General features: G+C 39.9%; 1 protein-coding gene across 1 annotated transcript in view; it reads right to left on the bottom strand.

Moving 5' to 3' along the window:
* The window catches only part of Gpr158 (G protein-coupled receptor 158), a 376,347-nt gene that overhangs the window by 136,347 nt on the left and 214,397 nt on the right, over nucleotides 1-25,603 (bottom strand). The gene's annotated exons all lie outside the window — the stretch shown is intronic.

The following is a 25,603-nucleotide window of genomic DNA, read 5'->3' as shown; positions in this document are numbered from 1 at the left end:
TATCTCATCTAATTTCTCTTTAATCTCACAAGTGTTTTGTTTTTAATTAGGTTTGCACAGAACTACAATCTTCAAGGCACTGTTTTCAAATGCTAATGTCCACACATCACCAGCTGTTGGCTGGACAGCCGACATCCTCAGCAGGAAATAAATTTGAGATTTGGGGTCGAACTTCTCAGAACTGTTAAGTTTGTCTCACATGGTTTCTTCCGTGGCTCATGAAACAGGGCAGTGACTAGAACAGTCAAATGAAGATCTACTTCTTATTTTCTTGACATCGGGAGGTATGCTTCTTATTTTATACATGTAGCACACTTGTTTACTCTGACAAGACCTTTGCAAATAAAATCATAGAAATAAGATGAGCATTTCAATGAGAAAACCAAGAAATGATCTAATAAGATGTAATAGATGCTCTTGGCCTGCAAAAAGAACAGAGCACTTTGAGAAATCTACAAACAGTAATTGTAATTCTGCAGCTGATTGGTAAGCTGCAAAAGTGTGTGGTGAAGGGCATGGGGAGCCCAAAGTACTTCAGATGCAAAAATGATGAAGACAGGAATTCAAAACTCAGTCTCTAAAACAGTTTTCAAATTTCTAGATGGTGTGGAGCAAGCTGGATTCTGACTTGCCTGATACTTCTGAGCATTAAGAACCAAATGAGTATTATAGAATTTGTTTGTCAAGGTTTAATACAAATGTGTATTGTATGCTGAACATATTCTGCCCAACCCCCAACCTCCCTTTTCTCACCCCCCACCACATTAGACCACTTTTTCCCTCTAGATGGGTTTGAACATAAAAACTTGAAGATGTTTGCCAATAGATAAAATGGAAAGTAGGATGGAATAATAATTAGCTAAATGACTAATTAATTAGATTTGTTGCTGCAGTCCACAGGAATATATCATAAGAACTCAGCTGGTTATGGCAAAGTCACTACCTGGAGGAATCAAGGATTTCCTCCAGAGGAAGCCAAATTCCAAGGAACTTTTGGTGTTACTTGTCTTGTTATATATCAGCTGTCTTCTGTTATGAAAATCATGTGTGCCTTCATAGTTTTCCCAATTGACTTTTCCCTAAGAAAGGCTAACAGTGTGAACTGATCACTCTCTGGACATACACATTCCAGGTATTTGGAGAACAGCCTCAAGAAAGGCTTTCTCCCTTGGCCACTTTCAAGGCCTAGCAGTAATAACAGTCCACATGCAAGTCTCCTGATTTAAGATAAATTCCACAAGGAGACACTGCCTAGGTCAGGTGGATGTTAAGTAATAGCTTTACACAATTTAGCTCGGACCCTCCTTTCTTACATCCTTACTAACTTTATAGACCTTTAACTCCTTACCTAACCACTTCTAGGAATATTTAGATAACTTTCTGTGCTGACAGCTATGCACAGCCAGAATCCCAGTTCAAACCTCCCTGAAATTATCATCATTGGTAGTATCTGGCCAGGTCCATCCCCAGATGGAGGAAAGTACCTTATCAGAGATACCTCTGTACTCTCTAAGAACAGACTTAAGCATCCAGGCTACCTGTTTGAGAAGGCCTGGCGGATGTGCCAATTAAGCTTTACTTCCTCCTTTCCCAAACCTTACCTCCAGTTCCAGATCTCCCTTTAACTATAACCAGAGGCATCTACCTGTACACAGGTTGCCTAGCGACTGAGCACACTTTCCCCCACCCTGCAGAAAAACGTCAGATAGCTTGGACAGATAGAAGCCACAGGAAAAAAGACATTTTTATTTTCTCCCATTGACCTAGCAACTTATAGATTCTTAACATTTTCTACTAATCACGTTTAAGACTACAGTTGAGCACATAAGATTCCCTCTTCTTAGATATTACACTAATTTAGCCTTTAGTTAACTCATTTCCCCATTGGTCACTTCCCTTTGGGGTTGCAAATGATAATTAATGGTTATTGCCTCTCAACGTGATTCTTATCACCCCTCCATTTGATCCTGGAAGCCTGGCTTTATATACCAGGACTTCCAGGGCACAGGATGGAGAAGAGAAAAGAGAAAATGAAAGAACTAGATGGGTAACTAAAGAACTTGAGAGGAACAAACTGAGATGGTGAAGAATTAGATTGAAGGGCTAGAAGAGAGTACTAGAGGAATGAGATGGAAGATGAAGAAGAGCCAGAAAGGGAAGTACTAGCTGGGTAAGAACAAGCTGAAAAGGACCTAGATGAGGCAGAATTAAGATGAGAGAATTAAGATAGAACTTAGAGGGAGCAATAGATAAGTATAGAGAGAAATCAGGCAAGAAAGGAGCTAGGCACGAGAACAGAACTGAAGCTGGGTATAAAGGATGTTATGCCAGAAGAATTAAAGCAAGTAGACTATAGAGCTCGGTGTGCTGAGATTCTATTTCCCAAAAATAGTCCTCGCTGTTCATAGTTCTCTCTCCTGAGGCCCTGGGATGTATAATATTAAGGCTGGTCCATCTAATATTATACAAGAGTTTGTCTTGTTTACATTTTCCTTGTCAATTCTAACCTCTTTTTTCATTAAATTCTCCTGTTTCCATCTTTGTGCTTATTAGCAATCTGAATGTTTGTGACTAAGTAATTATCTTGATATTTTAAGATTTTTATATCTTACATCTTGAATGTGGCTCAGGAAAGATTTCAAATAATTAATTCATAAGTTTTAAGTTGATAATAAGTGCTAACCCTTACATACAAAATTCAAAAAGGTCATACTAACTGATGGATATTTTAATTGGTTTCTTTCTTCTCTGTGATGGATCTCTTGCCCTGAGATATACTGTTTTATGCATTAAGGATCAGACTATCAAAAAGACACAAGTGAAGTAAATGAATATATATAAAATTTGATGATAGAGAGATTTGACAGTAGAGAATTATTAAATGAACAGATGAAGCAGTCAACAGAATGAAAAGTATCTATCCTGTAGAATGGGAAAAATATCTGAAAAACACATCTCATAAGAAGTTACTGATCAAAATATATAAGGAAATCAAATAATTCAATAATAAATAACATGATTTAAAACGTCAAAAGGTATGAATGTATACTTTTCAAAATAAGATAAACAGCCAACTGTTATTTGAAAAAGTCCTCACATCAGTAATCATCAGAAAGATGTAAAAAAAAAAATAATACAAGAGAAAACCCAATGTAATATCTTCTTAGATCTGTTAGAATAGCTGCTGCCAAAAAGAGAAGATATAACAAGAAGGTGTGAAAAGAAGGAGCCCCTGTGAACCCTGTCACAGTGTTGGTGAGAATGCACATTCCTGAAACCATGATGGGAACCAGTGCAGTGGTTCCACCAAAAAATTAAAAAGAAGCAATGAGTTGGCACACACTGTTCAGCATGGATCACCATCACACAAATCCACTTCCAACCCTACTCATGCTGCACATCAGGTTCCTAGAAACTCGCTCTTCTCAACTGTCAGTCTGATCAACATCTCTCCATTGCTTCATGTGCCTTGGATATACATAACTGTTACTTGATAATTAAATATCTTAAAATAAAATACAGCAAGCTACTGCTGCACCTCAGTGCCACAGCAAGACCTGAAGCCTTTGCTGAGAGCAAGCTAAAAGAGCAGGCACGCTTCTTATTCTCTTCTTGCTTCGAAGCAAGAGTCCGTTCAGTGAGAAAGTTGCCTTTGAAAACAAGCTTTCCCAGTTGAGGAAGTGTCATTGGCGGGTCCAGAGAAGCAGCACTCCTGCACTCCAAGCATTCCATTGCCTGCAAGTTTTCTTGGTTTCTTTCTTCCTTAACTTTTTAAGGTCAAAAAAAGTATATAAATGCATAAATTCCAGCAGTAAAAAGCTGACTTCAGAGCAAGGATAGGAAAACTCAGAACCAGTGTACAGAGACAAAACTCAATCATTGCCAGCTCACTCCTTCCACAAGTATTTCCCCCACTGAAAACACATTTTCACTTTAACAGAATGTTAATGAGGATGACCACAAGGAGCACGGTGATACAGTGATACCTATAATGACGAGGACAGCTGGACTCTTGTAGAAGCCATTACTCTAAGTCTTCACTCTATTAACTCTCACACCAGCTTTCAACCCTCTCGGCAAAGGTGGTTACTATCGTCATCCCTGCTCTAACAATGCGAAGCCTGAGGTTTAGGGAGGTTAAAATGTTTGCCAAGAGATTGACAGAACTCATACCTAGGCTACACAGTAATGTTGCTCAACTTTGCCCTTGGACTTTCAAAATCCAATTTTGTAAACCTGCCATTTAAAATATCATCCTAGAGGCGCTCCTGAAGGCCTCCTTTCCTGACCTCACTCTGAAATACAAAGACACATGAAATAAGAAACCGAGGCCCTGCTGTGAACTGCCAATTCAAAAGCAGAAACAGAAATGAAAGTGTGAAAAACGTGTGGCTCTCCACAAGCCACTGGGAAATGTAAATTAAAATGAAACAACAGCTGTCTCAGCATCTGTGGGGAACTAGTTCCAAGGTCCGCCACAGGCACTAAAGTCCATGCTGGCCAAGTCCCTCATAGCAAAGGATGTAACTTTTGCATAAAACCTATGCATATCCTCCTATGTACATGAAATCATCTCTGTACCGCTCACAGCACCCACTCACTGTAAAACTTAAAGTGCACCCTTTAGGTTGTTTAGCTTAAAGTAAACTGCTTAGGCGACGTAGCCATTGCCTCTGCATTGGAAACATTACCCCTGGAAGGAGTCTCACAATGAAAAATATAAAAGGATCAAGATCATGAAACTTACCAGGCTCATTAATTCAGAAAGTTACAAGACTTACAAGCAGTAACCAAGGAGAATCTCTTTGGTGCAGCTCCCTGAAAATTGAGCAGGGAACTTCAAGGCTTCTAGCTTTCCTGAGCCCTCACTCGTGCTGGGGTTGACTGCTGGCTAGCTTTTACTGTCAACTTTACACAGACCCGGAGGCACCTGGGAAAAGAGATCCCCAAGTGAAGAATTATCTCAATCTGATTGTCCTATGTTCAAGTCTATGAAAGAGACTGATAACTGATTTAAGGAGGCCTAGCCTACTATGGGTGGCACTATCCCTAGGCAGTTGGGCCTGGGCTGAACAAAAAAGCTAGCTAAGTAGTAATCCAGAGAGCAAGCCAGTAAACAGCCTTCCTCCACAGTCTCTGCTTCAAGTTCCTGCCTGATTGAGTTTCTTCTCTGACTTCTCTCAACAGTGGACTATAACCTATAAAATAAACGAAACCTTTCCTCCCTGAGTGGCTTTTCATCATGGTATTCATCACAGCAACAGAAAGGAAACTAGAGCGGCTGGTGTTTTCAGTGCTGCAGCTGCCTGTGAGCTGCCTGTGAGCTGCCTGTGTCTCGGTGAGGTGGTGTGAACGAGAATTTCCCCATAGGCCCAGGCATTTGAACGCTGTTTTCACCATCTGGTAGCACTGTTTGTGAGGTTTAGGAGGTGTGACCTTCCTGAAGGAAGTACATCACTGGGGGCAGGCTTTGAGAGTTGAAAGCTCATGCCACTTCCAGACTGCTCTCCCTGCTTTGTGTTTGTGATTAAAGATGTGATTTCTCATCTTCTTCCTGCTGCCATGCTTGCACCTCTGTGGTTGACTCTTATCTCTCTAGACCCTAAGACAAAATGAACTCTCTCTAATGTTGCTTCTGGTCATGGTGTTGTATCACAACATAGAAAAGCAGTGAATATATGTAGCAAGTGACCACTCACAAGTGCTCCTGTAAATAACCCTAGTTAACTCACTGGTTTACCAAACTAAACTTAGGTTAAATCACTTCTTTGGTCTTTTTTTTAGTGCCCTGACATAAACAGATATTTGTTCATGTCTTCCCCAAGAAGAACAATTACACAGTAAATCATACAATTGACGACCAGGACAAATTCTATGCATGCAGTACAGATACCACATTTAAAAATATTTTACATGTACACGTCTTAAGCTATGGATGAAGAATACACAAATGGGATGGGCCAATTGTATTTTTCTTTCAATCCAATAGATTGGAAAAATTTTTAAAGGCTGATAATATCAATCACCAGAAAGAATACTAGGAAATAGAAACTCCATACTGGTATTTTAACCAGTGTTTATTAACCAATGGTTAAAGTCTACCCTGTCCTGCTTAGATATAAACCTTCTTTTATTCAGTAACTTCTTGAATTCAATCTGATGTGATTTTTTTTCCTACTATATTTTAACTGTTTACATTTCAAACAGGATTTGATGGCCTTCGGTTTATAAGTGACTCTCTTTCAAATGTTGTTTTAAGCTTAAATAGCGTCATGAAGATATGGAGAACAGCAAAACCGTAAGACCATCTTTAAAACAAGCAGCAGATTCCCTGGATTGGTCTTGCCTCTCTCATCTGTTGATCTAAATCATCTCTAGACTTTGATAATTTGTTTCATGGTTGTTGGAGGAAAATAAATGTTGTCTATATTGACTGTTAAATATTCCAATCAATTTACATCATAATCAATTGTTATTACCTAGTGTCCACAGCAATTGGTTCTGGCAGACACATTTTAATAGTAAGTCAACAAAGCTAGCAAATAGGTTAGAATTGATTTATGCATGTCACTCATGAAATTATTAAGTAAAATGCTTTTTAGTATAACTAATTAAAACAGGCAAAATTACATATCTATTCATTAACATGGATGAACTATATGTCAGATAAAATATAAGAACTTCTGAAATATGAAATAGATATGTATTTGAAGCCATGGATAAAGTATGATCTCAAAGTAATGTAAAAAAAAGTCATTAAAACAGAATGGATTCATTAATACTAAATCAGTTCAGAACCTATCTAACTCAAAGCCTCCTACTTTTCAATCACTGTTCTGTGCTATGAAAGTACACACTGTGGGGGCTGTTCTCAAACTCACAGAATTGATAAGAGTTTATGACTTACTGACTTGCACAAAGCTGCAAACAGAGCTATTTATCTCAAGGCACTTAAGATTAGTTCCGATACATCAGAATAAATTAATCAGGGTCAATGGTCATGAGAGTGAACTGAGCAGACTTCTGAATCTTAAAATACAAATTCCTTAAGTGATGTTTTTCAACCCTTTCCTGGTGACACACAGCAGGAGTTCACCCAATTTCTCCATATTCCTTCCCTTGGGTGCTTTTTTCATTGCCTAGCATGAAGGACCACCCCCTTGGATCATCAAATCTGTCTCTATTTTGGACCTCTCCTGTATACTAGTCACGACTTGTTCAGCTAGTATTACAGATGACTGAACCTTAGCTAATGTAAACCAAACTCTACTTTGTATATCAAAACTTGTTCCTTCTAATTGCTCTCCGTTATTGGCTTCAAACCCCGGTAAAAAGTGAAATTCGAAATGTCAGCATAGTCCTGGTCTCTTTTGACTTTCTCATCGTGGTTGCTAACTCTGAGCCATTTCCACTCGCTCTGCTGTTTGGGCCTCATTCTCCTTCTCCTTCTCCTGTGGTTGCTATCTCCAGTCACGTTTTCACTGCTTCTCTTCCAAGCATTATAACAGATCCATAACTGGTTTCTGTATTTTCAGTTTCACACTTTCTAAGCTACCTTCCACATTTTGCTAGAGAGACTTTTGCAAACTACAATTGCGCCATATCATTACCCTTCATAAATCTTCACAAATCACAGCAGTGGTGTGCTATATATAGATCCAAATCCCATAAGCTAGCATTTAGAACTTTCCACCTTTATCAAACACTACAGTCGATGTACTGCGCTCCTCACAGCCAAGGCACTCTTTGAATAAACTGTGCTCTTTTTAACCAAGACCTTTACAGATGCAATTCCCTTATCTAGAAACCTCCTCCACATCTTTCCAAGGATTCCAACATCACCTTTTCTGGGAAGACATTCCTGATGTTCCCACTTAGCATCAAGTTACTTTCTCTGTACATCCATCATCCATTCCTACCCTCCCTCCCCCACATCCAGTGTTTCACATAGCCCAAGATGGCCTTGAACTCACTATGTAGCAGAAGCTGGTCTTGAATTCCTTATCACCCTGCCTCTTCCAAGGGCTTAGATTATAGGCATGTACCACCACCTGTCTTTGTTTTCTCATTTATTATTAAGGCTCATGTTCACATTTTTTTACTAGTCACCTTGTTCTTTTCCACTTCAAGTTTAATCTTTATCTATGGTGTAGGTACAGTCTTCCTCCAAGTCATTAGTAACTAACTTGTCATATGAGTGGTTTTAGAGCTCTCACTTAGACTCAAAGCAGCAGTGGGCTTTCCTTAAAAGGATAATGGCCTGGAGCTTTTCCATAGTAAACCAGAAACATCTATCATAATGTCCTCTAGTGAACTCTATCTTAAAATTACACTACTTTGAAACTCAATGATATTATGAAAGTTCTTACTTTTCCCTTGGATGTAAAAGTGAACGTGGGAGATTAGAATCAAATCAATTGTTAATATTTTTATACACTGGTGGGCTTTTTTTTATCGATTATTACATTGAACATACCCAGTATATGGAGAGAGAGAGAGAGAGAGAGAGAGAGAGAGAGAGAGAGAGAGAGAGAGAATGTGAATGCTCCCGATTTCATAGTACTCATTTTAAGGGGCTATCTAGACTGAGAGAAGTAGTTGGCCCAAACATCTTAACTACCAGAGCTAATTTTCCATCATCAGATGACATTTTAATCGGACAGTTTGCATCCAATGAGTGTATTCTAATTGGTGGAGGTCAGAGACATTACCATACACAGGATGACTCTTTCCAACTGAGAGATCGTCTTACGCACATGGAAACAGTGCAAGGCTCTATTAACAAGCTCTACAGGAAAGTTGAACCAGGTTGCAGGGAGACACAGGAAAGAAACTTTGCCAGGATTGAGGCTCAGAATGTGCATCATTAAAAGTTTTGGATGATTTAAGACCAGAAATCTGGGGAAGGAAAAAGAACTGGCTTGGTGGGTCAGTGAAAGAACTGTGGTAGTATTCCACCACAGTTGAGAGAAACAATCTCAGAGCTTGTTAAATATAACAGTGTGGGTAGAGAAAAAAAGAAAGAAAGAGGAACCAAGTCAATGTTGAAGTTTTAAAGATAATCAGTGGCAATCATGGTGACTCTTCCGAGCCTGGCATAACACATGGGCCACTGCCCCACGGCAATGAACAGTCATCAGAGTGTTGGGGAAAAGAGGCTAATATGAAGTGATGAGACTCAGTCCAGAAGAGTGCTTTCTGGCTGCAGCCTACAGGAGATGTTGAAGGGGACATGGATGCACGCTGGAGGGTGCTGTAACAATGAAGGCAAGGGATGGTGAAATCCTGGACTGGGAAGGCAGCAGTGGAGTCAGGGAAGGGGAGTCAGGCTGAGGGTGTAAGACTGGTAGGACTCTCTGGTACACTGGTGGTGAGGAATGAGGGAAGGGGTTGATGTGTCATGGATGATGCTGTGCTTCCAACTGACTCTCTGATGCGTGGCGGGCCATTACCTAGACTTCAAAGAGTGCAAGCAGATAAATTTGGGCAGAGGAAGATGGAGAAGTTGCTTTCAAACTTACTGATGCATCAATATATAAGCAGAGCTACCCACTGAGCAATCAAGACTGTGGATGTGGAGAACAGAGGAAATGCTCAGACTTTCCCAGACAGAGACAATAGAACAGAGGGTACTGGGTTCCAATGAACTCCTGCTACCTCTAGACTTAAATGCCAACCTCATCTGCTATCTGTTTTGTTGTATCTGTCTTGTGTAGCCGCATCTTCTTGCTTATTTCCCTTATTTCCCTTACTGGTGAGCCACTATTGTTTGCCTTCTGCATTACCAGCTCATTGTGTGTGTGTGTGTGTGTGTGTGTGTGTGTGTGTGTGTGTGTGTGTGTGCCTAACTGCTCATTCACTTTCAGGAAAGCACTCCTCTATTTGCTTATTTGTGTCCATGAAAAAAAACAACCCTAGAACTCCTTTCTCCTTCAAGCAGCTTTCCCTGACCTTCCCAGCCACTTCCTGCTGCTAACAACCAGAACAGTTGTATCTGGGGCTTTCTTCCATGTAAATTTCCTTCAGCTATTTCATGGGCTGGGGTAACTAGTTCAGCAATTTAATAAATTCACCAAGTGAATCTCTCCACTCAAGCCCCATAGCCCCCATAGCCCATAGTCCTTAAAGAACACATCACCCTTTGGTATTATTTCTCTCTGTCTAGGAAAGCAATTGATTGTGGTAACTGAAAGCCGTGGTGTGTCTGTGACTGACGGGCACAGCACTGACAGTCTCTATCCAATCGAACATACTGATTTTCAGTTTTACCTCTAGCCATAGAAAAGAAAAATTTCAAGCTATAAGTTAATGTTCCCCCAGTCTTGGAAGTATATCACAAACACCTGAGAGAATCAAAAATTCTACACATGGAGAGAGACCTTATTTGAGAAACTCATTCCTGAGGTTTGAGAATAGGTCTGCTCATCCTAAAATCAGAAGGTTCCTTCCAAACCCAAGAACATAGGATCTCATAGTCTCCTGTGAACAGTGAAGACCAAATAAGTGTCTAACAGGCCAACCAGGACCTAGATGCCAGGAAGATGGGGGCTGTACATTGAATTCTGAAGCAGAGAGGGGCACAGTAGGCCTTGGACAGCCTTGATGCTGCTGAGACACTAACTGCCACCTGAATCTGGTTTGGGAGTGCTGGTAGCCAGCGCAGGGCATCCTAGCTTTAGCTAAGCATTTGTGTACAGTGAGTGAAGAAAGTAGAGCTGAGTAAGAAAACTCTAAGGCTAGAAATAGTCCCTAAGCTCAGAGACACAGGTAAATAAGCAATATCTGTAGGTGATGGTAGCTTCCACAATGATTATACATTAAAGTTCTATTGCCACAAGTCAGCAAAGGTTATGTGCTTTCTTTTTAAATTTACTTAAAGCTTTTCTGCTCTTACTATGTACCTTGCTTCCTTATCCTTATTTTTTATTAAAGGAAAAAAAGAGGCCAGACATTTTATAAACGAGACCTTGAGCCTATTTTAAATGTGGGTCTGGGAACTAAAGCTTGACTGCACTACTGAAATGTCAGAAGCAATCCCATCTGTAGTGTGTACTCTGAAGTGGAACGTTCATATCACCTTTCACAACCCTCAGAATGACATAAAACAGTATTGTTCTTCAATCTAAGAATAGTTGTTGGAGAAAGGATAAAATCAACTGGGAAGTCATGTGAATGAATAAACATTTAAAAATATTTTCATTTCTCAAAAATTCTGTATTTTTCTATCTCTGCAAATAAGAATTGTGACCTTGCTGGTTAGTATTATAAACATAATATAAATTTCAGAGACTTTGTGCAAATCACATTTTTTAAAAAGGCAATGAGAATTTTCTTCTCCTGAGCTCAATCTTTCTTTAATAAGCCAGTATTGCCATGGCAAATGTGTCTCAGGCACCACTGGTTGCGTGCCATATGGATCACTGAGGGAAGATGAGATGCTATGCTCCACTTCTGTAAAATCAGTTCCCTGTCAGCTAAGGAAGGGGTGGCTGGAGAGGCCTTATTTTCTCTCTTCCTGGCTATTGCCATGGAACCTAGCTCAAAGCAGGGTTGACACAGCCTCCGTATAAACAAGCAAACCCCCTATTTCAGGGCAGCGTAGAGGGTTCATTCTGAAGACGTCAGCACAGGGTCAGGAGCTCAGCCAGTGCTCCGTCATCTTTTTCTCTCATCTGTGAGACAGGGACACAAGAGACAGCCTGGAGGCAACGTGTAGATCCCCCAGAGAAATCTATCACTTCTTAATGCTGGTCCCCAGAAAACTGTACACCAGAGGTCCACCATTTGCCTCCAGGGAACCAGACCGTGAATTGCTGGAACACGGAGAAGAGTTTGACTGACCTATGGATGCAGAAGAAAAGATAAGATGCAGACAGAGAGGCCTGGTTTCATCAGCTCAACTCTGAAAATCCTCAGCTGACAGGAAAAGTACTGAACTCCTGCCTGCCGCTGCCCTTCTGCAACCACAGGGCCTGTGGTCTTAACTGGATAGAGCGAGCCCGCTCGGGGATAAAAACACTTAAGGCCCCACCATACATGTGGGAGGAAATTGATGTAAAGGAGCTCTGGGACCCCTGAAGGGATGGCTGCTGATCTGTGGTTTAAGAAACAGTTGCAGGAGGAGTTACAAAGTGTCATTAAAGATCAGGAATACAGTGAGCATCCCAGGGAAGAGCTGGGAACCAGAGGCCGAGAGCTGAGGATGCAAAGCGGACTGACTGCCCAAAATCTTTGTTCTTGGAGGAAGGAGACTTACCCTGTAAAGGGCAGACACGAGGATTTCAGGCTTTCCAGGCCATGCTGTTTTTATTGCAACTCCTCAGTTCTGGAGCCAGCCAGGGACAACACGCAGGAAATCAAGGCTGTGTTCCAATCACATTTTATGAATGCTGAGATTTAAATTTCACACCATGAAATAGTATTATTTTGGTATTCTACACAATGGGCAGTAGGTCATAAGTTACTGTTTTCTGCTACACTAGAAACTCAGACTTACGGACTAACCCCCGGGCTTCATCTTTAACTAGATGGGTGAAAGTATGTGTCTCAAGGTCCTATGACAGACTCAAGATGCCATGCAACTTTACCACCCCCACTGATGGCACAGAAAATCTGCTGCCTCCGTTGTATTTGGAGGACACTGTCATTTAATGATCAGTGAACTGAGGATTATAAAGTCACTCTAGAGTATCTCTAAGCATCAGTTTCTCCATTTGTAACTGAGGATGCTAATTATTATCATTTCTTTCTCCCCTGCGGAATTCTCTAAAGTTAATTAATGGTCACACGTACTAATGCTGTAAATGCCCCAAGAAGCTTGAAGGGATCCTCTTATAAATCTGCCTTAATGAAAAGGATAAATGGACACAAAGTAAAAAGCTATCTACAAATATTTACAAATTCCTTAGACAATACCCACTTAACACAAGTGCCTGGGAGTATTTCCTATCTTTTCATCTTTCTGTCTTATGCTCAGCAGAACCATTTTCAAAGACAGTCTCATTTTGTTAGCCCTGGCTGGCCTGGAACTTGCTATGTAGACCAAGCTGGCTTTGAACTCAGAGCTTCCTGCCTCTGCCTTTGCCTGGGAGTGCTGGGATTAAAGGCCTCCGGCATCATAGCCAGCCATTCTCAGGAGAATTTTAATACAAGCTGTGCCCTTGGGGTTTCTAGCTGCTCTCAGCAGTCCCTGAGAGTGTATGTGGGCTTGCCCTTTCCTTCTCTAACAGTGCCTATAAAAAATTTGAATAATCTCAAGACTCTCCATTACAGCCAAGTAAATGACCACATGCCAGATCCCAGCCAGAATTTCTTCAACTTCAAGTCTCAACCACAACTTTTCCATTTCTGCCACATCAGCCTCACAGATAAAATGCAGCCCTTCCCCTATCTCTGATGAACACCCTACATTCAGAACTGTTCTCCTCTGCTGCATTCTTCCTTGTTCTGGGTTTTAGTCCATCATTGCCCTGTATTTTTCATATGCTTACCCCACCTTTTAAAAATTTATCAATATGTTGCTATCTTTAAAATTAAATGAAAGTCTCCCAACCTTCAGGCTGTCTCCCCTTCAGCCAGGTGGTCATAAATCTGCTTACCTCAGCAGACAGGAGGCTTCTTGAAAGAATGGTGTCTGTCTCCACCTTTGCCTTCCTGCCTCCACCTCACCTCTCACCCAACAGCACTCAAGCTTCTGTTTCTATAACTGCTTGGCAATTTCCTGGAAACTTTATCAATAACTCCTCAAATAATCATCATATTTATGATGATCAATGATCAATAATTATCAAATCTGGTAGATGCATTTCTTTTTTTTAATTTTTTAATTCATTTTACATACCAACCTAGATTCCCCTCTCATTCCTCCTCCTGCTCTGCTCCACCTTCCCCCGAACCCTCATCCCCTCCTCCAACAGGGTAAGTTCTCACATGGGGGACATTTAATTGAGGCAGGACCAAGCCCCTCCTAGTTTTATTGGGTGAGCAAGGTGTCTGACCATAGGTAATGGAATCCAGAAAGCCAGCTCATGCACCAGGGATAGATCCTAATCACACTGCCAGGGGCCCCTCAAACAGACCCAGCTACACAACTGTCTCCCATATACAGAGGGTCTAGTCCAGTCCCGTGCAGGTTCCATAGCTGTCCGTCTAAAGTTTGTGAGTTCCTACGAGCTTGGTTCAGTTGTCTCTCTAGATTTCCCCATCATGATCTTGATCACCCTTTGCTCATGTAATCCTTCTTCTCTCTCTTCTACTGGATTCTCAGAGCTTGGCCTGGTGCATGGTTGTGAATCTCTGCATCTGCTTCCATCAGTTACTAGATGAAGGCTCTATGATGACAGTTAGGGTATTCACCAATCTGATTACCAGGGTAGGCCAAAGGATAATCAGACTACAACCCACAAATCCAGAGAAGCTAGGAAACAAGGAGGACCTTAAGAGGGATGTATGGATTACCTTGGAATGGGGAAACAGAGGAGATCTCCATGAGTAAACTGGGGATGGGGGGGGCAGGCAATAGAGGGTAGGAGGTGGGGGATGAGAACATGACGAACCGGTATGGTCGAGCTGGGGGAGGGACGGAGTGGGAGAGCAATGAAACAGATACCTTTTTTTAAAATTTTATAATTAATTTAATTTTACATATCAGCCACGGATTCCCCTGTCCTCCTTCTCCCACCTCCCCTACCCCCAATCCACCCCCCATTCCCATATCCTCCAGGGCAAGGACTCCTCTGGGGATTCAGCTCAGCCTGGTAGATTCAGTTGAGGCAGGTCCAGTCCCCTCCTCCCTTCACCCAGGCTGAGCAAAGTGTTCCAGCATAGGCCCTAGGTTCCAAAAAGCCAGCTCATGCACTAAGGACAGGTCCCAGTCCCACTGCCTGGGGGCCTCCCAAACAGTTCAAGCTAATCAACTGTCTCACTTATCCAGAGGGCCTGGTCCAGCTGGGGGCTCCTCAGCTATTGGTTCATAGTTCATGTGTTTCCACTAGTTTGGCTATTTGTCCCTGTACTTTTTCCAATCATGGTCTCAACACCTCATACAACTCATACAATCCCTCCTCTCTCGCGCTGATTGGACTCCCAAAGCTCCACCTGGGGCTTGGCTGTGGATCTCTGCATCTGCTTCCATCAGTCATTGGATGAGAGTTCTATCACGACAGTTAGGGTATTCGGCCATCTGATCACCAGAGCAGGTCAGCTCAGGCTTTCTCTCGACCATTGCCAGTATTGTGGAGGTATCTTTGTGGATTTCTGGGGACCTCTCTAGCACTTTGCTTCTTTCTATTCCTATGGGGTCTTCATTTATCATGGTCTCTCTTTCCTTGTTCTCCATCCAGCTGGGATCTCCCTCTCCCCTAAGCTCTCTTTCCCCCGACCCTTGCCCTTCATTACCCCCCCTCATATCCAGTTTGCTCATGTAGATCTCATCTATTTCTCTGTCATTGGGCAATCCTTGTGTCTTTCTTAGGGTCCTCTTTACTAGGTAGCCTCCCTGAAGTTGTGAGTAGCAGTCTGGTCATCCTTTGAAACAGATATCTTGATACAGGGAGACATTATGGGGTAAGGGAGAAACGTGGTGCTAGGGAAATTCCCAGGAATCCACATGGACGACCCCAGATTAGACCACTAACAACAGTGGTGAGGGTGCCTGAACTAGTAGATGCATTTCTCTGTGGGATTTACGGCAAAGATGAAAAGCTGTGATCTATATTTTAGGCTTAAATAGATAATAGTGTTTTTACTGATACAATTCAATCACTTTCAAAAATTCCAATAAGATTTTTATATTGAATTCAGTCAGCTTCCATAAATGGTATAAGAAACGCTGAAAATATCCAACTTGGTTTTAAGATTAAGACCCTGTGATGCCATGGTAATTAGAACAGTGTGGTGAGGGGACAGCTACCAGCTGCCCTGTGCTTTTTGACACCCTGCCCTCTCCACTGCTGTTCACTGCCCCTGCCCCTGCCCCGTTTCAATCTTAATCTCTCTTCCTGCCTCGTCTCCATCAAATCCCTCCACTCCACTTGACTCACAGCTCTCAGTCTTCCACGCCCTTCCTTCTCTTTTCTTCTCTCTGCTCCAAAGGCTGTTGCAGATGTCTTCTTAATCTAAATAAACGTCCTGAATTCCCAGGTATTTACGTTTTGAAGTATTGCTGTATCCCTTGTGGAAATAGAGGTTTTAGACACACACACACACACACACACACACACACACACACACACACACACACGTGCTTCCTCGGCTACTGTTTTACCATTCACTGCTGAGGTCTCCGGGGAGCTCTGCACTGCTCCCTCATGCAGTCTGTGCCTCAGTAGTGGCCCCGCACTTGCGCTCTCTCTCCTTCAACCAGCACTGGCTCCTGGGTTCTGGAACATGGCAGCAGTCTGGCCTTCCTTTCCTCTCTTTGGCGGCTCCTCACTTCTACTTCACCCCAAACAGTGAAGACTCCAGCCCCGTGTATTCCCCTTCTCTCCTTCTCTCTACACCCTATCCATAATCTCATCCCGTCTTTTTGCAGCTCAGTTTCCCATGCCTTTGTGCTCATGACTCCTGATTTATGGCTCCTTCTCTAGATCCCCTACTTACCTACCTGACAGCTCCACTTTGATTTCTTAGAAGTAGGTTAGGTTAGATCTGAAATTCAAATTTAAGTGGGAATACTGTATTTTGTTTGCAGAGCTTGTCAAATCTAGATCAATTGAGCATGTCTAAAATAGAACTTCTGAGTTTTTTTTTCCTCTCTGAGCCTTCAACCAACCCTCTTCCAGTGTTCCCCGTTTTCCTAATTTTAGTGGGCAGTACTGTGTCCAGTTCCGCAAGCTATAAAGCCAAGGGAATCACACTTGACCTTTCCATTTCCTTATGTCCCATACCAAACTCTGCAGCAACTTCCGAGAATCCTTTCTCCAAATGAATCTCAAATATACCCACTCTCCCCATTCACAGTGCCACTGTGGTCTCTTGTTTAGAGCATTCAGTGAACTTAACACTTTCCCCATTTTACACCAGTCCCCCACTAATCTACCACATAGACACTAGTTTAATAACAATAATGAAGGACCATCAATAAGTAGGATCTCAGTAAATGGAATCATCTGCCCTCCTGCCCCAAACCCTTCAGTGGCTTTGAACTGGACCTCAGGTAAAATAGGTTGTTCATGATGACCCTGCACTCCCAAATACCTGCCTACCCTCACCTTCTCCTCTCTCCTTCTCTGCTTCTGTCCTCTGCCCTGCAGCTCACAGGACACTCCAGGCTTCTTTGTGCTTTATCACCTTCACATGTGTGGCTTTCTCTTCATGGACCACTCACTCACATCATATCCACCTATCTCCCCTCTTTTTCCTCTGTGTGTTCACAGCTGTCCATCCCGGGACCTTAATGCTTTCTCAGGAACCAGTGAGTGAGGACATGACTTGTAAGACTATTACTGTACTGCCATGTCCCAATGTGTAATGACTGCAGCCAGCTCAACAGGTTATCCCAACTGCCTTTATGACAAAGTGCAAGATACCGCACCAAGGTTTTCTGGATTCAAACTGAAATCTTCTAATTTCTTAATATGTACTTTTTTTTAAGTATCTTCCAGGTGGATGGTCTCACTGACCTCCTTTTGGTCTGATCACAGAAACCCATCTACAAACCTCTTTACCCACCCAGGGTAGACTTAACTAATTTATTTTTAATGCTGTAACACATCCAGACATACCCTATTAACATTTTCTGAGCACTTTCTTTTAGCCATTAATCATAAGTTTAAGGACATCTGCTATATTTTAATCTTCCATGCAGCTACAGAAAGTTAAATTATTGTTATCTCTATGTTATAGAGGAAGAAATTGAGATTTTTTTTTTAAAAAAAAGAGTGTAGTAAATTAAAGATTTATTGTGTAACAAGCTGGAAAGATGGCTGGGCAGTGAAGAGCACTTACTGCTCTCACAGAGGACCTGAGTTCAGTTCCCAGAATCCACACTGAGCAGTTCACAACTGCCTATAACTCCAGCTTTAGTGGATCTGATGCCCTCTTCTGGCTTCTTCAGGCAACTTCACACATATGCTTATATTCTCACTCAGATACACATGCATACACATAATTAAAAGTAAAAACCTTTAAAAGAAAAAGTAGTTATTATTTGAAAGGCCAGGAAAAACAACTAGTCTATGAACTTAATCACTTTTTTCTAATGCCTTTCCAAGGTTTCAACAAACTTTACAGAATATTCACACACACACACACACACACACACACACACACACACACACACAAAACATGTTATGTGTGTGCATATATTACGTATTTCCTTATATTCCTTTCTCTATTTGATGGTGATTTGATGGTGAATATATTATGAGCAAGCCAGTATCCAAATCATTTTTGTAAACTTATCTAGATATTCATGGATACATAACTAATTTTAATTTCTGAATATGCACATGTATTGCTTTATAATTATACAGTCTTTTATTTACAAAATGTTTGATAAGCCTTAAAAATGAAGAAGCCCCTAGGAATTTGTAAATAATACAAGTGATTTATCTCTCACAATATATTTCAACTAACAAGCAGTTTGGTATATTAGTGCATTAAATTTTAAAAAGCTATTTTTAGCATACTTAATAAGCAACTGGCTTTATAAATAAACATTAGTTAGTACAAATGTCTCAAGAGAACCTGATAATGGGGCCTTGGTAATCACTAAGAATTTTATATATCTCTTAAGGCATATACAAATATGTTATAATCACTTTACTTGCTTTTCATAATTCATAATTAGTATTGCAGCCACCAGATGGAGTATGAGGTTATTTAAATGATATTTTTAAAGATCCTTTTGGATAAGCTATTTTGCTCTGCTCTTCTCGTAATGTTTCCCTCATCACCACCCTGATACACACATACACAAACGCACAAGCTACTTTACCTTTTTTCTCTTTGGTTAAAGCATAAAGCATGCAAGATGAATGAGTTGATCCAAGGAACATGGCTCTTACCAAGGAAGGATTTAATTTGCTCAGCTCATTAGTATGTACATAGCAGGAACTGGACATGAACTTACACAGGACGTGTAAGCTTTGCTGGGACAGATGGAGTGAGCAAAAAACGAAGTCATGTATTCAGACTGCTAAATGGGACCAGAGCTGGTTATGTTTATTTAATTGTTTTAATTTAAATTAAATTTCTTTGTTAACATATGAATGACAGCATACATGTTGAGAGAGTAATAAAGAGACAGAGTGGGCTGTAATTCAAGTAGGTGAGAACAAATCCCAGCTTCTCCAAGCTTGGACCAGCTTCTTAGCTGCTCACGCTTAGATTTATATAAACACTTTGAGAACAATACCTCACTTTAACTGGCTGTAAGAATTCCATGGCTCCAAGTCATTCGCTATCAAATTATTTCATTTTTATCACATCCTGATTTGGCTTTCTGTACTATGCTTATTGCCAGCCCCATACAAACTCCTTAAGTGTAAAGATCTCATTTGCCTTGTGCATTACTGTATTCCGAATACAGGTAATCTAAGCCCTCAGTAGATGTTCGGAGGATAAATATGAGTGGAAATAAGGAAAGGGAAGGCAGCAGTGAGGGACTGTGACAGAAATAAGAGAAAGGGATAAGGCTAAACATGAGGCTGTGCTGAAGCATGGTGTCTAGGAAGTGGAAGGCTGACAGTGACCGCCAGTGTGGGGAGCTGGTAATTCAATGCTGTTGTGGAGCTATGTCACCCACAGTTAGTCCTTTTGACAGGATCAGAGGCTATGGATCAAAAACATTGATATGTGTGTGTATGTGCATGTATGTGTGTGAATGTGAACATATTTGGAAATATTTGTGCAAATATATAATTTTTAGTGGAGATTTCTAGTATTGTACTAAAAATACTGTGACTTTTTAAGCTCTACCAAATTTCAGCCAAAAATCCTACAACGTATACAGTTATTACCAATGATAGAAATCCTAGCTCCTAACTATCACCATCACCAACTCAGAGAATTGCGTTCATAAAAATGCAGTTCTTTCAGTGAATTTTGTAACTACTCAAGAAAATAAGATTTTTTTTGTATTTTTTTTATATATTCTTTACACTTTCTGGTGAGTGTTTTTCTTTTCTTCTTTTTCTTTTTTTCTTGAGCCTAAAAGATGTTTTGGTTTTATTTATTTGGGGCATATTTTTAGATTAAAATTACTAATCCTTTATTGTTTTGTATGTTTCAAAAGAATTTTTCTAACTTCTCTTTTAATTGTTTGTATGTTGTGCATACTTAGAGACCCTGATCAGTAGTTAACACAGCTTTAAGGAAAGGTTAGTTATAAATGCTTCCACGGGAACCTCTGCATTTGGGCTGTGAGACTAAGCTCCCCCCAGAGCTCATAAAATAATTCTTGTTGGTAAAATACATCAGGATACACACTGTGAGCAGGAATGGAAGCCATGATTTCTGAGTATAGTGGTGGATGGAGGTGACAGTCATCCTATAATATGAAGATATTTCATGATATCAAATTGCTGAGGGTGGTTAGAATGATAAAGCTTCAGTCATTTCACAGCAGCAAAAAGTGATACCTCTGTCTCTCCACATTTTACAAACATAGGTGATAGAACATCAAAAATCAGTTAACATGTTATATTAAAACACTTCAATTTCCAAACCAAAAAGTGGAATCGTTATTCATTCCCATGTCAATTAATTTCTAAGTTAAAAAAGAACTTCTATAGGAAGGGGGAAAATAACAACCACAGTCCACTCACTTTTTCAACTTTCCTATTTCTTTCTCTGTTGTACTAAAACCAGACTCTGCTGAAATGGGCAGAGTAAGTCTAAGCCACGCTTCTCTCCAATGTATCTTTTTCCTCTGTGATCTCAACTTAGAAGTAAATCCTACCCCACACTTGACATTGCTAAGCTGTAACCAACCATACTCTCTGTGTGGAATATCTAATAGGAAAATATGTTACTTGTCACAGTGTTTGGTAAAAATGAAGAAGAAATAATTCAGTAATATTTAAAAATAAGATCTTTTTGTTATATTGCCATTGCTTTAGAGAAATTCACAGGTTTGAAAACCATTAATATTTTACTGGCTTATTGAATCTTTGGGCAAAGATATAGACACAGATGTGTGCACATGTTTCTGGAAAGTAGGAGTTCATTAATTCTTTGGGATCCTAGCCTGTAAGCCCAGGAACAGACTAGAATCTCAGTTACATCATTTAAAAGAATAAGGTGTTAGAGTAGTTGTTGATCCCTAACTGTTAGTTATTTGCTAGAGAATTGTGGGGAGCTGCTCTTTTGAATTTGGTTTAGGTTAACCTTGTTCAAATGAATGTACTCAGAACCAGACTGAATTACCTGATCAGTCTAGTCTCTAAACCCCCTTAGGTCTTTTACTGTGAACACTTATTGCTTCAGTTGAGAGCAGAACTATTACCATTACAGTGATTTAGCCTGTGCTGGGTTTGATATAGCTAACATTTTCCTATATTTTGACCTGTCTGTGTGGTTATTTCTGTTAATTCACAAAAGTGGTCCACTTTAAATAAAAGAAGCTCAAGTTCCAATATGTTCCATGGCTAGTGACCCTAAAGGAAATATTGCAAATACACACTACTGGCAATTAAGACATGCTATATCATGAATTTTGGTGTAAATTATGGAAGTCTAAGATTCTCAGGCTGACAACAGAGGTAGCAGGGAACAAACTGAGGTGCCTCTGTAACCAGACACCCCCATCCTTCCCTCATTGTAGATCCTATAGATAAAACAGTGTGTTCCTCTTAAGGTATATGTCTCTCGGTAGACCCCCTCACCATTTATTACTGTTAGGGTTTGAAAATGAAGTGTCACCCCATAGGCTTACATCTAGATCACCCAGTGCTCAGACTGAAGGACTTCTCTAAGGCTGTGAGTCCTTTAGGAGAAGGAGGTGATAGAAGAAAGTCGTTGGGGCAGGCATGTGAAGGTCATGCTGACATTAGTTCTGGTATAACTCTCTTTTTTCGGGTGTGCCACCATGTGAACATACACCACCACCATGGTCTTTTCCCCATTATGATAGACTGCATCATCTGAAACTATGAACCCAAGCCTTAAATGTTCTCCTTTAAAATGTTCTCTCAGGTGTTTTATCACAGTGAGAACACGTTTAACACAAACCAAGAATCGAGAAGCAATGTGTCAGAGCACCGTGGAGCACTCTTAGAGTCTATTTGTCTGAGCTGTGCACAAGACCTCACACCTCAACATAATCAAGGCAAAGGAGCAGAAAGGGGTAGAAGAGATTATGGAAGGATGTAGCCGATCTTTACATTTTATAGCCTCTTTATGTGATGATCCACAGAAGACAGTTCATTCAAGGCTCAGCGACAGGACATTAGAGTTTCTTTTGGTTGGTTTGTATTTGGGGGCAGGCTGTATCGTTCTCATTCTATAGTGCTGCTGCTTGAAAATTCTCTGCTGTCTCTGACTTTCCAACAACCGGTTGAAGCCATAACCCTGACCTCAAAAAATCAGTTCATATCTTAACCTCACCATTTACTTTCACTAATATTTTTATTCTAATTTTAATTTGGCTATATTCTATTCATCTCCTGAAAGTGCATATGCCATTGGCTGGAACAAAATAAAACACAAAGATACAAATTTCCCAACCCAGCTGTACTAACTTGGGTAACTAATAAACCCTCCAAGTCTAGGTATTCTTGTATATGACATGATTCCAGTTCTGAAAAAAAATGTTTCTCTTTCCCGAATGAAAACTAGGAAAATAACAAATATATTTACTCATATATTATGAACTTTTCAATTGTTTCTCTAATAATAAGACTATACACAGCATGAGTCTGGTTTCTAAATATCCTCAAAGGCTTAACAACTGATAGCCAGGAGAGCTCTCCATAGCTCTCATTTTGAAGGAAAATTAAACCTTCCTAGAAAAGACACTGCTATAAATAGGGTAAGTAACTCTTAGTTTAGTTTAATTGTACACTTAATATCTCTCTTCAGACAAAAGCTATGTAGAAGTAGATGTATAGTAATGGTTTTGGAGTCAACTAGTATGTGAATGAGCATGTAGCACAGGTGTGAGCTTCAAAGCCAGGACTGCACCTTCCAACTCTTTTCAACTATTTAAATGTCGTATGTGGATGCACAGGTGACAAAAGATCAGTGCCTAGTTAAGGCTAACTCTACTTGAACTGATGAACCTCTCATCACTGGTTCTGGAGATGGGTGATATATAAATGCCTTTAAAATTCTGGAATCTTGTATCCCACAATACACCCTGCATACCCTCATCTCATTGGTGGTTACTCCCCATTCTTCTCTTCTGGTAGTCCCTGGTAACCACTAATCTCCTTCTGGGATCAATGAATTTGCTTATTCGGAGCATTTCTGATGAATGGAATCATACAACATATTGTATTTTACAATTGTTTTCCTACTTAGCATCTTCAAGTTTATATCATGTATTGGTACATAATCCTTTCATTGACAAATGGTATTCTAGTATATGGAAATATCACATTGTAATTATTCATTTGTATTAATTGGTGGGCATCTGGGACGCTTTCACCATTTAGCTGTTGTGGATGACACTTTCATGAACATTTATTTGCATTTCTATGTAGACATGTATTAGGAATACAATACTTGAGTCATATTGTACAAAGTTTTAAATTTTGTAGGGGTTACCAAGATGTTTCTCCATCTGGGCACACTGTTCTGTATCTGCAGTAGAAATAAATGGGAGATTTTTCAATTTCTCTAATCTTATCACTTATTAATAGAATTTTAAAAATATTTTAGCTACATTAGTGGGTATTATAGGCTTGATTTGCATTTTCCTAATAACCGATATTATTGGACATCTTCTCATGTGTTTGTTGGATTATCATACATTTTTTGAAGAAATGTCTACTCAGATATTTTCTCCATTTTAAAATCTCTCTCTCTATACACACACACACACACACACACACACACACACACACACACACACACACGTCTTGTAAATGTTTTCTACTCTTCTATGGGCTGTGTTTTGACTTTCTCAATAGTGTATTTTCATGGTCTAAAGTGGCAATTTTCATAAAGTACAATTTATCATTTTGTTCTATTATTTGTGGGTTTTATGCTTTAAAAAATGAGTAACCCAAAGCCTTGAAGATCTGCACCTATGTTTCCATCTAAGAAAAGACTCTTAGTTATGGCTCTTCCATTTAGGTCTATGTTACACTTTGGATCAGCGTTTGGGGTTTGATGTATTGGCCCCACTTCAAATAGGAGGAAACTAGTCCCAGGGAGTCTGAGATGGGATTTAATTCTAAATGATATGCCTGACAATTGTCATTCTACAACTATATTACAACTGGATTTTTTTTCTCTTTTGTCAAAATAGATGAAATTGGCAAAAATGAGTACATTTTGTCCTTTTAATTATTAGGAGTAGAAAATACAATGAGAAATATCTAGATAAGGTGTTAGTGTTGTCCCTTAGGGTTTCCTTACTGTATAAAGAAATGTTGTCAAGACACACAAAAAAGTTTAAATAGAAATTCCAAAGTCCACATGCTAGACATATGGAGTCTCTATACTGGAAATGTGTTATTACTGTTATAGTTAACCCAGTTTGGCAAATGAAATCACTAGAGGAAACACCAGCAAATATTTCCTTTCTTTAATATGCCAGATTGGTGTTCCTTGGTCTCACTAACTTAGGTCCGTTTTCATTATGTCTCATTCTAGGAAAACTGATTTCAAAAGGTAATCATCTTCAAACTAAATATCTAAGAAATTATATCAAAATTATATGTAAAGACATGTATTCTCATGGCAGCCTTGTTAAAAAAAATGGTTCTGGTCAGTTGCTGCCCATTTCCTCTGAAGGTCTGGGGAGATCTGAAAGGTTAATAACTGTGTGGAATAACATTAAAATATTAAGACATTGGTTTAGTCAGAACTATCTATAGGAAGCTTCTCAGTACCCAATGATGCATTCTACCCATATTTATCACTGACTTATTTAACATAGCAATCATTAATGATTAAAATCAATTAAAATTCATAAAGAACTATGGTATCTACTGTCTAATGAATTTATTACATCGGAGAGATTTCGGAGCAGTTTATTAAATAGACTTTTCAAATCTGGCTCTGCTACTGACTTGCATTTTAAAAAATGCTATCTGGCAACGTATTAGTCTACTACTTTAATATACATAAAATCAACATAGTTTTTCTTCAAGAGAAAGATGAGTGCTAGTGAAATGGAAGTAAATTTCATGTTTGCATTTTCCTGATGACTCAATGCTTGATTTTAACTGTGTTGCCTGCTATTAAAAGTAACTAATAACATCTATAACATTAGCACAGTGGATACAATTTATTAGAATCTTAATTATGTCTTAAAAATATTAGCTAGTGGCTTCATAGCAGATATTATCCAAAAAGGCTTCTTTTCTTTTAAATTCCTAGTGGGGACACATATTTTCAAAAATTTCTATAATCTACAACAATCTGAACAATGTTGTCGTGATGAAGAGGTCATTTCAATTCAAGAATGGTGGAAACTTACTGTCTTTTCTAG

The sequence above is a fragment of the Peromyscus eremicus genome, chromosome 5 (assembly GCF_949786415.1).
Source record: "Peromyscus eremicus chromosome 5, PerEre_H2_v1, whole genome shotgun sequence".
NCBI lineage: Eukaryota > Metazoa > Chordata > Mammalia > Rodentia > Cricetidae > Peromyscus > Peromyscus eremicus.
Note: the sequence above shows the minus strand (reverse complement) of the source record. Positions and strands in the feature narration are given on the sequence as shown.